Source organism: Macrobrachium nipponense, chromosome 32 (genome assembly GCF_015104395.2).
Source record: "Macrobrachium nipponense isolate FS-2020 chromosome 32, ASM1510439v2, whole genome shotgun sequence".
Classification (NCBI taxonomy): domain Eukaryota; kingdom Metazoa; phylum Arthropoda; class Malacostraca; order Decapoda; family Palaemonidae; genus Macrobrachium; species Macrobrachium nipponense.
The window spans coordinates 37,996,701-38,011,017 of NC_061094.1; the positions used below are offsets into that span (position 1 = coordinate 37,996,701).

General features: G+C 37.7%; 1 protein-coding gene across 1 annotated transcript in view; it reads left to right on the top strand.

Annotated features, from left to right (window-relative positions):
- Positions 1 to 7,016: 7,016 nt before the first annotated feature.
- LOC135207347 (uncharacterized) overlaps positions 7,017 to 14,317 on the top strand; it is a 29,672-nt gene continuing 22,371 nt past the window's right edge. The window contains exons 1-4 of the mRNA XM_064239076.1: positions 7,017 to 7,058; positions 8,055 to 8,322; positions 10,837 to 10,875; positions 13,376 to 13,551. The gene's annotated coding sequence lies outside the window, so the exon portion shown is untranslated. The remainder of the gene's footprint in view (positions 7,059 to 8,054; positions 8,323 to 10,836; positions 10,876 to 13,375; positions 13,552 to 14,317) is intronic.

The window sequence follows — 14,317 nt, forward strand, 5'->3', positions numbered from 1 at the left end:
TGCCATCAAAACGTAACTGTGAATATGACAAGGTAGGTAGGTTACAGAAAAACTAATATTTCTTAAGCCCAAGGGCAATGAACACATCACGCTGGCGATTTATGGCTCAGTGTCAATGCGGGATTATTCCGACTAAATCCAAGGTATATGACACCGTCTCGGTAATCAGCCGAATTTTTTGCTTCTTGCAAAGGACCGATTGCTGCACAGCTTGGTTTGCAAGATTTGTACATCCGTGAGTGACAGAGTAAGTGAGACTTTGCAGTTTTACCTCATCTACTTGTTAACCAATGTGAAAAATGCAGTGGTCAATAACACAATTTTCATTTCTCTCTCTCTCTCTCGCTCTCTTTCATATATATATATTTAATATATAGAGATATATCTATATATATAGATACCTAATATAATATATAGATATATATATATATACATATTATATACATATATATATATACATATATATATATATATATATATATATATATATATATATATATAATATATATATATATATATATGTATGTATGCAGAGGAATCACACAATTTTGCCTGATATTAGGTTAGTAGGTTCGCCGCAAGGAGGAGAAAATGAATAACTAAGTACCGAGTACTTTCATGTACTAACTGATACATATTTTCAAGGTACAATTGTACCTTGAAAGTGTACTTAGTTTTAGATTATCTCCTTGTGGCGAACCTGTAAATGTATGTATGTATGTATGTATAATAAAGATATATTTATACTATATATATATATATATATATTATAGATCTATATTATATACATATTAGTATATATAGTACTATTTTTTTTATTTTGCATTCAAATTTAAATTTCTCGTACCTTCGAGGACAGAAAATTGCATGCCAAGGGAAGACCAGTTCCCTTAAAATGTGTAAAGTCACACCGGAACAACACTATGGTTCAACCTCCCTACTATCTCCCCATATTTCAAACATAATCATTATACTATTCTGTTGAAGTCTGTTTCGAAAGCTGATGGTCTACTGGCACGCTCCAACTAAATGTCCGCTCCCGTTAACCGAAATAAACGAAACTGCCAGTTTCATGCAAGATAGAAATGAAGAAAAATTAAGGATAAAAACCCATTTACAAGGTATTTGTTGCTTCTATTTTTTCCACGATGCGACGATGGAACATGCAATCTGTTCTCGAAATCTAACGCAGGCCTGATTTTCTTCCATACGAGTAACTGGAGATAAACCCTACGGGGTCAACACAGCAATTTTGAAACAAGTTTCTTCATTGTACTGGCTTTCATTTTTATTGTCATATTATAAGCAAAGCTTCGATCTGGTTATAGGGTTTCATTATGATTATGATTTTCAACAGATATCAAAGTTCACATTTAAAAGTGAAAAGTTAGGAAAATTCACTTAATAAACGCAAAAAAAGGAATACTAGTCTTTCCTTATGAACCATAATGTTTCTGCTATAAACAAACTTTACAGAACACATCAGGCAATGGTCTATTAATTTTTCTTTTAGTTTACGTCTTGTACTATGATGTTTAAATTTTGTATTCATTTACATGGAAGAAGCCAAAATGGTATCTACCCCCTTAGCTATGTTGTATCAAATAGAATTGAAATATGAGAAACAAGTGAAAAACAAAGAATTGAATAACAAATACAGAAACACATTCCAAACAAACAGATAACTATACACACTTGAACAAAATGATCAAGTTAGCAAATTAGTCAATGGTGCAGGGCACTTCAAATTCATATCAAAACCTCTATTAAACTTACTAGCATCAGTATCAATACCACTGCCAGCAAGACTGTCCTACAGTATTATGGTGAATGGAATGAAAGACTATTACCAATCCCATTTCTACCTTGTGCATTCACTCCAGTGATAAACAGCTTGTATCTGTCATCAAACTCCTTTGCTTTATTTCCTCTCTATCATGTTTCCTGAACACATAAAATATCCACCTTCTCCCTCCTCATAAGATAAGCCACTTCCCTTCCTCTCCCCATCATTTGTTTGTTTGTATGGTGTTTTTACGTTGCATGGAACCAGTGGTTATTCAGCAACGGGACCAACAGCTTTACGTGACTTCCGAACCACGTCGAGAGTGAACTTCTATCACCAGAAATACACATCTCTCACTCCTCAATGGAGTGGCCGAGAATCGAACCCGCGACTCTCCCCATCATGGACCCAAACATTAAACTGGCTCACACTAAAGCCTATGTGAGCTCATTTCTGTAGCTGTACCCGCTCATGATACAGTAGCCATCATCCAGTCACACAGTTAGGGCAATGTATTTGTGTGTCATTTATGGAGTATGCCCTAGCATTATTCTATTCCATAGTATGGATAATTCCATATTGGGTTTTGGCCTAATTTTTATGGCCGGATGCCTTCCTGACACCAACCCTCCTTATTTATCCGAATCTTGAATCGGCACTGAGTTGGTTTGGCTTGCCCCTCCATATATATACATACTACATATGTGCAAGGTACTTAAGGTACTTCGTTCGAGAAAAATTTCAAGAGCACATATTTCAAGAAACAATGACAGCTTATCTTGGGGATTTCCTTTCAAGTCTTATCTAACAGTTTATACAATTTTTATATTCACATTTCTATGTTTTATCATCTTAAACATATTGGTAGCCTATTCTGAGGAAGCTTGCTCTGCTTACATATCCTCAAAAACTGTTTTGCTCTTCCTGAGATATTCTGTTAAATACAATAATCAGAAAAAACCTTATATGCATGAAAAAAAAAAATTTCCTCAATAAACAGGTTTGTTACGAGAGCAAGTGTGGTATTCAAACAAAGTTGCTGTTTTGGATGCAGTCACAGAAATAATATACTCTAAATCAAAAGCTGATGTTACATAGCCGGTGTATTACACTTCATACTGAGCATGGGTGAGTGAAAGACTTGTGTACAGTTTAAATTTGAAGTATAATGTAGACATCACAGACCTTACTCATGGAATCCAGGAGTTTACCGACGGCCATCTGGGTATCTTAGCTTTAGCACATAAGATTTTAGGTACCAAAAGGTGAAATCCGGTTGAAGGGTTGTGGCAAGCAAAGTTTTTTCGTATGGAACAAAATATTTGGGGCACACCCCTATATCTAATTGGCATTTTACATTGCTGGTTCTCCACACAGCAATTCTGTGTCAAATGGGGTAAAGTATTATCGTACACCTTCGGCTCCCTAAACGGGCTTCGGCAAGGGGGCATTCTCTCTCCATACCTGTTTAATACGTGCACAGATGCCTTGAATGTCAAACTGAACTCACTCCCAATCGGATGCACCGTCAATGAAACAACTATAAACAACCTCTGTTACGCCGACGATATAGTTCTGATTTCCCCATCAGTGCAAGGTCTCCAACGACTCATCGACACTTGTTGCCAATATGCAAAGGAATTTGATATAATCTACAACGAAACCAAGACCCAGTGCATGTCGCTGATCCCGAGATCGCTTAAGCATATTGCAGAACCACAAATTTTCTTCTTAAACCATCGGCTGGAATTTGTGCACGAATTTCCGTATTTGGGTCACATTATCACCGACGACCTAAAAGATACGGCAGCCATTGAAAAGAGGCGTCGTAAACTATGTGCAACTGGCAACATGATTGCAAGGAGGTTTGCCGTCTGTCACCGAGACGTGAAAGCTGCTTTTCCGCTCGTACTGCTACAGTATCTATGGGTGTTCCCTCTGGACGTACTATACCCGAGACCATGAGACGTATCACTGTTGTGCACAATGACATTCTGAGACGCCTCACAAACACCCCGCTACCACTCCGCCACACAGTTGTTCATAGAAAACCACCTGGACAATTTAAAAATCACTGTAAGGCGAACAATGTCCAGTCTGGTAACCCGAGTGAGAAACAGCAGCAACTCGCTTATACAAAACATCTTAAGGAGTGAAGCAAGATCTAAATTGTGGGAAAGATGGGAAAATGAGGCCTTTGTCCCCTAAAGGACTTAATCTCTGTATTGTTTTTCATTATTACTGTGATTATTATCAAGTTAGTTTTTTTTACATTCAATTTTCGTATTTAGCCCTCTGGACCTGACTACTGTAACCACCTAAGGTCTCTAGTTGAAATTCAAGTTATATAATCTGTGCACTAACTGATATAACTCTCAATGCATTTTTTTCTCACCAATATTATTACTGTTATTACCAGTGTTATGATTACTATCTTTTATGCTACCTCAGCTATTTTGTTGATAAGCACCGATTATTAATTTTTTTATCATGTCTCATGTATCTAGATTGTGTATGTTACTGTCTGTATTTTGTATATTCCATGTATACGGCCTGATCTCAAATAAACGATATTATTATTATTATTACTAGCAAACTTACCCATCTACGATGGGTGATAAAATACGGGTGCAGAAGTAAAAAATTTATATGTACTATTTGTTCAGCAATATCAAAATAAGGGCGACTTTTATACATACCTACTACCGAACCTCTTTGTACACAATATTATCAGTTTGTCCACAACTTGATTTCAAGTTGGCAGAATCAGTTGCTCTGCTCATCGCCACATACAGTTGGCCATGTGTGAACATGGGTGACGGCAGAAACACATCAACACGATCCAAAGTCTGGCCCTGCGACTTGTTTGCAGTGAATGAGAAGGCCAGGTTCATGGGAAACTGCCTGCGCCGTAACTGGAACGGAAACTGGTTGTACGAAGGCATCAGAGGAATCCGGGGGATGAACAGACGTTTGCCGGTGTGTGGGCCCGTTGCTATCACTACTTCGATGACGTGGGAGTTTAGCTCCATAACGATGTACCTCGTTCCGTTGCAATGTCCATTGTCAGGATCGAAATTCCGAAGCAACATTACCGGGCAGTACTTCTTCGTTATTTTGTGCACTGGCAGTCCCGATGGATTTAAGTTATTCAAAAAATCTTGCAGATATTGATGATAATTTTCATCTTGTATTGTGTCCGAGCTGAAATATTCACAACTTCCTCCGGGGAAGTTGTACAGAAATTATGTATGAAAATTCGTAAAGTAACTAAGTCTACGGGAATAACCAGCCTCGTTTCACGGCCAGAAACACCTCCGTTTCAGGGAATCCCTTCTCACCCCCACCCCCTTTAAAGGAGGGGGCAGGTTGGATGAAACCCCATTACAAACCATCTTAGGGGTCCCCACCATAACCCTGCCAAGTTTCATGCCCATCTGACCAGCCGTGCCGTGATGAATGACTGACGGACAGACAGACAGACATTACGCCCATTACAGTATGATTATTATTATTATTATCATTATTATTATTATTACTAGCAAACTTACCCATCTACGATGGATGATAAAATACGTGTGCAGAAGTGATTGAATGACAGACAGACAGACAGACAGATATTAAGCCCATTATAGTATGATAATGATGATTATTATTATTATTATTGGGATTATAAAAGACTTCAAGTACACGTTAAAACGTGTCTTAAAAACTTTGAACACAAAATTTCATACCAGCCTAAAGGCATTAAAGAGGAATATTTCGGGGCATTATTCGTATGAATCAACTTTACCTCTGCCATGACAATAATAATTTCGTGTGGCACAACTGATATTCAAACCGTTTTGGCCCTGCTGCCATTGTAGAAAAACTGAATATATGGAAGCAAAACAATTAACAGGAAACGATTTTGTCAGAAGGCTTAAAAATATCTGGATAAAGTATCTTTAATTTTTACTTGTCAAAACCGGTAGAAAAAACAATGTTCAATTTTAGTTTACAAGACAGAATTATTAAAATACAAGCTCTGTAATAGGAGATAAACCTATTAATATTATGCATTCTAGTTTGCAATAGTTTACCAAAAGTATTTCAAGTTCTCTTTATAAAGTTCTACTTGGCGCTAACATTATATTGTTCTAGCCCAACTAAGCAGGTGCGAGATATCGAATCCTTATCCCAAAGTACCTTTTTAAATACGTAGATACCGTGTTGAATTAATCGTATATTTTTTCTGATTGGTTCCTCTCAGTGTAACCTGAGGCCACTGACTATTTAAGTCGTCAAATATATAAATTGCTTTTATGCATAGTAGGTAACAGGGGGCAAAGCTTTAAAACACTTTTGAATATTTACGTTCAACTAGCAATGTTCGTCAGTATTTCAACACTGGTCATGATGCTCGACATACCTCACTTCTGCTTCCATTGTATCATAGCAATAAAGAGTCAATTTTGACCAATTTTACGACTGGTATTACCAGTAGTTATCAAGGTGCTCTACCCAACTGATTAATGTGTTACAAAACACTATGCTATATATCATAGTCACTTATACAATTAAAACACGTTTTCTTCATCAACTCCCCGACGACCATCAATGAAAACGTACCCTTATCACTGGCAGTCTCGAACACGATCGCTTCAACGAAAAAAAGAAGAAGAAAACCACGCTTTTATCTAAACCAGTGATGGTGTAATTGACGTTCACAATGTTCATCAAAATGAAGGTAACAATGCAACCCAAGATATTCAATATTGCAGAAATATGGATGACCAGCATGAGCGGATTAATTAAACACATACAGATGTAACATTAGCGATTTGAGTAGTCACAGAATTTTTTTTTATAACAATAATAATACAACGAATTAAATAAAATTTGTACTGGGATAAGTTGGCTTAGCCAACTGTCTACTATGACAATGTTGAAAGTGTCACAATATCACAGAAATGATTCAGTTTTTATCTCGAAATTGTCTAGACCCCTTTATATAAACTATTGGAAAATCATATAGAGACGTAAATTACATTATATAAATATATATATATATATATAATATATATATATATATATAAATTAGATAAAACTTTAGCATTGAGATCACAAGGTAGAAGAAAAACCCTGTTTGATAAGGACAAATATCTTCTACCTTCCTCCTAATCATTAGATAAGATTAAAATACAATCTCCCCTTGGTTTAAACAATGGATTATAGCCTACCAGTTGAAACTCACAAGAGGCAGTGATAGTGTCGATAAGAGGACAATATGGTGCATGACCGTTCTTTCTCAAAACGCGTTTCGTTTCCATTTTGTTTTTGTGGAGCACAGTCGTTTTCGTTGGTCGTCTTCTTTAATATCGTTTATTTCACGTTAACGAGAAAGTGAAGTTCGTATAAAACACCTTCCTAAAAAATCATCAACTATGTGATCATAGAGTGCAACTGCATTTTTCATACAGAGGAGCACAGAAATGAATAACTTGAAAAGTGTTGTTCCATGTCATTATAACATTGCAATGTTTTGTCTGTCATCTTTCCTTAAAGAGATTAGTGAAGGCCGTCTTTATTTACCTCATCATTTCCTACAGTTCCTCGCTGGAGCCTTCGTTTTCGTGTACTTCGACTTACGTGACAGAGAGGAAGACATCATTTGGAATGTGTTGTGTTATATCATTGCCATTGTGCAATGCTTTGTCTCTCATCTCTCCTTAAAAAGACTAATTAAGGCCGTCTTGATTTACCTCGTCATTTCTTATAGTTACTCCTTGGCGGCCTTACTTTTCGTGTATTTCGACATACGTAACAGAGAGGGCTACATCATTTGGAATGTGTTGTGCCATGTCTTTGCCTTTGTGGAATTCTCCGTCTGTCATCTTTCCTTAAAAAGAATAGTGAAGGCCGTCTTGATTTACCTCGTCATTTCTTATAGCTACTCCCTGGCGGCCTTCCTTTTCGTGTATTTCGACATACGTAACAGAGAGGGCTACATCATTTGGAATGTCTCCTACCATGTCATTGCCATTGTGCAATTCTCTGTCTGTCATCTTTCCTTAAAAAGATTAGTGAGGGCCGTCTTGATTTACCTCGTCATTGCCTATAGTTACTCGCTGGCGGCCTTCGTTTTCGTGTATTTCGATATACGTAGCAGAGAGAGCGACATCACTTGGAAAGTGTTGTGCCCTGTCAGTGAGCAAAGCTTTGCCTGGCGTCTTTTCTTAAATAGATTAGCGAGGGCCGTCTTGATTTACCTCGTCATATCTTACAGTTACTCACTGGCCGTCATCCTTTACCTGTATTTAGTCATACGTAACAGAGAGGGTGGCAATCTCCCCTGGCGGACATATGATTCGAGAACAGCGCTGGAAGTGATCCTCCCAACTGCCATTCACTTCTTCCCGTTGGTCGTCTATAGCCTCCCCTTACCCATCACAGTGTTACTGATTGCTGTATGGACTTATCTCAGTTGTCTGGATTCACTGCTTGATGCACACGAGGAGAAACTTCTAAGGGAAGCCAACAGGCATTCCTACCAGGTAAGACTTGCTCTAATTTCATCACGGAACGGGCATATCCAATGTACTTGAATATCCATGCGTTTTCTTTCGCACGGTTGAAGTAGTTGGTAATAGTTTTTTTTTTTTCACTTTAAACGATTTGACCTTGAGGATAAGGAAAAAAATAGCGGAATTTGATGTGTTCTCTAAAAATATGAGAGGCACCTGAGCATCGGTATTTATTCATAATGCATATATATATATATCATATATATATATATATATATACATACATACATACATACATACATACATACATACATACATATATACATGTATAAATAAATATATCTATATATACACATACACATATAAAAGAAGAACTGTATTAAGGTATTAATGCATTGCAGCTGCGCTTGCACTTTTGAAGTTACAATTGCACAATATCCTGAAGGAGGCTGTTCCGCTGGTTAACGGTGCGAGGAACAATGGACCTTTGGATCTGAGCAGTCCGACAGCGAGGCAAATTTATTTCACTTTGGTGCTGCTGTTCAGCAAATCTGGTTGCTTTCGGCAGGAAAAGGGTCCGATTCAAGGGTTATTAGGAGGACAATACCGAAAATGATTGGGGTTTCAAGCTATAGCAGATTCACATCAACCGTGCATTGGATGTCTAGGCCAGTCCCTTACGACGCTCCTGATTGGCTGTTGATAACCCAATGACGGCTGAAATCTCTCAGTCTCACTCGAGAGTTCACATGGGTAGGATCTATGTTCCACCTCTCCTGAGGGATACGTCTATCAAAAGAATCCCTCAGGAGAGGTGGAACATACATCCCGCCTATGTGAACTCTCTCGAGAGATTGAGAGTTTCCAGCCTGTGATTGGCTTATCAACAGCCATTCAGGAGCGTCGTAAGGGACTGGCCTAGACATCAAATGCCCGGTTGATGTGAATCTATTATAGTAAAGGATAAAATGAAGGGATAAATTGGGAATGTCACGACAGGAAATATAGCAAGTAATAGTGTATTTAAATTCAAATTCAAATTCCACAGATCAAAATGGCCGATGTGCTCTTGAGTTCTGTGTATCCTCCGGCTTCGTCCAGCTAATTGGGAAACCCATGCATACGTCTGATTAGACTTCATATTCACAGATGTTCCAGTTATTGCAAAGTCCAAGGTGTGTGGACATATAATCACTTCTGATCACTGCGCCATTGAGCTGGACATATCTGTCACTCAGTATATTAATAATGCCACCATTGGAAAAAAAAAAAGGTCAGGCTGAAATCTAGAACAAATTCGGATCGCATTATTGAAGTGTGTCAGGCACTTAATATTTCAGATGCTATATTAGATCTTCATCCCAAGAAGTTAAATGAAATGCTGATGGCTATTCTAATAAGGTATGTCCCTAGAAAGGTCATCAAATTGAGGACAAAGGACTAGCCATCGTTTGATGATACATTTAGACGAGCTTGCCATGACAAATAGACCGAACGTGGAGACGATATCATTCAAATGAAAATTACTCTTTTTGTTGTCTCGCCGTGCTGCGAATAGAACTTACCATACACCCTAAAGAAATTACAATAATTCATTGAAGATGAAACCTGAAGGAAATACTAAGTCTCATCTGTGGTGGACCGAATTGGCATAATCTATCTTTGAGTCAGGCTCGCCTTCCATTCCACCACTTCTAACAGATGTTGGTAGATTGGTTACTGGCACTAGGGAAAAGGATGAATTGCTTTTTTGAGCTTTTGAAGATAAGCAATCAGCTGAGGATGTCTCTCTCCCTGATACTTGTCGTCCTGAACCTATGCTTACAAAATGTGCATCTCACTCTGGGGATGTAAGAAAATTCTGGATAATCTTGACAGCTGGGATGGAGATCCTTCTGGTTTCTTCATTTTGTTTTTTAATAAAAGTTTCTGAGATACATCTGGTTTCTTCATTTTTATTTTAATTATAAGTTTCTAGTATTGTCTCCCAAGATTAGTAGACAAAGTATCTTTGCAGATGAGCGCAAACTTAGTAACACAGTGCCTCTTCCAAAGATATGGCTGTTGGCCTGGAAAACAAGCTTGTTCAGTATGCCAATGATGAAACACTCGTGGATGTAGTAAAGCCTTCACTTATGGGAAATGGAACTGCCCTTAGCCTTAATCGGGACATGGACCGGATCAGTGATTGGTGTAGTTGGTGGAGTATAAGGATGAACTCCAGTAAAACGTTTGATCAAGGAAAAATACAATGCATTATTACCCTAACACAATTCTCTTTGAATTTTAGTAATTTACTTAGATTTTTATTTATTTACTTATTATTTTGTTAATTCAATTTCTATTTTTTCAATAAGTTACCTCTTTTATTTGTATTTCTGTTGCTTCTTTCTAATGAACAGTATTTTCTTTGGAAACTTGAATTTCAAGTCAATGGCCCCTGTTAGCTTGTTCCATATGAATAAGCTTCATGTACTGAATAATTACAACACTGTACCAATGTTTTTTTGTTTTTTATTTATTTATTATTTTTTTTTCTTGCAGCGCTACTGGGGATGGCAGGATATTACGTGGATTAACGAGGTATAGTAGAAACAATTCGTTTTATTCCAACTTATCTTCGTATTCTAGCGTTATATGTTACATGACGTGTGTGTGTTACACTAACGATCTTACTAATGCCTGTCACACTTTACAAATATAACCGTGAAATCTTTACCCAGGCAACTTTGATCAGTTTTTCCACTTATATAGTTTCCTGACCTAACCTGTAAACATACATACACACGCGCACACATACATGCCTGACACAAGTGTAGTACTTGAGCAACTACGAAGTGCTTGGTTCAAGAACTGAGGTACAAACCATCAAATTTCGTTATCTCTACGATTGTTTACAATATGAGCTTTATAAATCCCAAGGCACCTGTAAATCAAGGCAAATCCAATCAAAGTAAGTCACAATTATGAATACTGACAACTTGCAAGTGGTCCCTTAAGCCAACGAGGTAAGAGTCCTTATCAACCAGGCAATCCTTATCAATCAGGCAATCAGGAAACAGAATCACGGCTCGGATGGTAACGGCACTAATAACACTCGTGGAAATGAGACAGTTCCAGATAAGAATAACAGAGATTACATTCTTTCAATAAATGAATAAACGCAAGAATTTGCGGGCAATCATTTACTCTACTCACCTGCTATTAAGAGGTGAGGATTATGTTTTGCACCGTCAAGGAATTACACATGGAGTGTAGATACACTGTTTAAGTTGAAGAGACGAGCAGTTACTTGAGCAATGACATGAGAGAGAGAGAGAGAGAGAGAGAGAGAGAGAGAGAGAGAGAGAGAGAGAGAGACTCAAAGAAAAAGATTCCCTTCCGGGGGCACATAACTTTCTTTGCTTCTTGGGTTTTCCACACGACCTTATGCCGATGTGATCCAAGGTATCGGCTTGTCCAGGAATCGGCACTTCTGTCCAGCGTGGATACAGTGCTAGTTCCAAAATCACCCCGGCTTTGGGGTTGCCGGGCAGAGGTTACCCGTCCTGGCCATCTTACAGACTGATGTGTTCTGAACTGACTTGATGGCGTGACCTCTGTGTTTGTGAGGTCTGGGTTGTTGCTGGAGGCATTGCTTTAGGGTACGGATGAGACGTTTACCATACCATTTTTACTAAGCATTGCCATACTGCGAGTAGAATTAACCATATGGCTGGGAGAAATTACAATAGTTTCTTAAAGTAAAAACTTGAAGAGATTACTCAGCCATATCTGTGATGGACCAAACAGGCATCTTCTATCTCTGGGTCATGCTCGTCTGAAGCTTTGATTATATTTCATGGAGCTTGTGACTTACATCTTACTTTAGAGACACATCTAATGAAAATGTCAGCAAATGCTGGACAAAACTTAGGTATTATACCTAAGGATATTAAATTTCCTTAATAAAGGGCCACTCCTTCGAGCTAAAGTGATCCCTAATCACTCAAACAAACGGTTGAGAGCGAGGAAGTTCTATCATAAATCGGACAAAATACTAAATAACCAAAGTTGAGACCTCATCAAACATGAGATATCATGAGTTTAAGGCTTCAGCTACAGAAGCATGAACCCCCAAGGATAATTATCGAGAAAATTTCATGTCTGCTTCATATGAAATCTTCACTTGTCACAACTGGTGCTAATGTGATGGCAAAAGTAATAAAAATTAGCAATTCTTCTAATGACCCAAAAGGATGAAATGGAGGTTTGAGATCATAAAAAAAGATACATTACTGGAAGAATGGTCGCGTGTTTGTGTCAAATATTCAAATTTGTTTTTACTAGTTAATAACAGTAAAGGAGAGACTTTACATTCAGGTGTTTCACTCAGAGGAACTTCAGAAATTGTGTGAGATGGTAGTTACATCTCTTGGCAATATGACAGTTGAAATAAAAAACAAAGTTTGCGGAATTAGGAAAGGATACCAGAGGTACAGAAAACTGCAGATTCTTGGCGAAATCTGATGCAGACTGACAGAAAATGGCAAACAGAAAGGGAAAAACGGACAGATGGGTCAATTACTAGAAGCTGCCTGACGTTAAATCAGGGAAAAAAGATGATAAAATTGCCAAAAACCACTTTCATGCTGCTTTGCAACCAGAGCCAACTATTTCTCGAGCAAGCTTTGACAATGAAAAGGTCATAACAGCAGCCTAGCTGGCCAAATATTACCAGGCCTGTGCAAAAAAATCGCACGACTTTATCATTTTATTCCCATCGTCAGGGTCTCTTACTCTTGAAAATATGTTGCATTCCTTCTACTTGTCTCTCCATTTTTTTTTTTTTTTTTTTTTTTTTGGGGGGGGGTTATATACTTATTTCACGAAGAAGATTTTAGGCTATCATTTTTTGCTCAACACAATTATGGAGTTTGAATGTGCTTGTGGATATTCCTTTTGCACTAAATTTAAGCAAGGGAAAAGGTTATTCTCTTTAATCTAAGTTTGGGTCACACAAAACCTGGCGAACACCAGAGTACATTAGTTTCAAACTTGTTGTAGTCACTTGCATAACACTATCTCATTCTACTGATTACAGGTCCTTCAATTGTTATGGCCGTACTTCAAGTCTTTTGCCCTGTCCAGGGCAAAAGTTCTCATCCGCGAACAAGGGCTTGAGATCATTGACCTAACCCTTAAAACCAAGGCTCCCCGGGTATCATCTATCAAGGTCACAAGAAGAGGGTACCAGGTCTTAATTGATGTTAATATTACGTAAGTAATTTTAATTACATACACCTAACAGAAGATGTGCAAAATGATTGTTACTTATTTAGCCTTATTCTCGTGAAGAAAGCTTTATATATATATACATATATATATATAAACAGGGTGTAACACGAGTTTATGAAAATATCTTGGGGAATAAAAGAAAAAAATAATTCTGAACAGAAAGTGTTCTATGAACATATGAATTTTGCGGCTTCATTTGTCAGTGAGATGAATTTTAAAATAAATGTTATCATTAGCGCTGCTTTCACGCAATGTAGGTCGGTAGCAGTAGCCTGGGATATGCGGGTAAGGGTGGTGGTGAAGTGAATGAGTCCAGTGGATTGATAGTCTTTTAATTATGATTCTTTTTCTTTCAAGTAATCTAATCTCAATGATTAGCTAACAGCGGTAATGTATGGCTATACGTATCAAGTAGTATAAACGCTGCTGAGCAACACTCATTTGTGAACACTGAATTCGTGTGCGATTAGTCCTGGCCCTTTCTTACCAAACTGCTGAACCAGGAATCATGATGAAGTCTACGTCTATGACTGGTTCTGATGAATACTTTAGATGAAGAGGGAGAGAGTTTTAAAAATACATATGAAATCTTTGATAGATGCAATGAATAAGCAAGTCTACCTTTGATGGAGGGAAGATTCAGTTGGGCGCTCTTTTCTTTTCCTTTTCTTATTGGTGTTCAATAAACATAACTGATAGGGAGGGAAAGAGATTCAATGATGCATCCTTTTTTTCAAAATCTAAATGA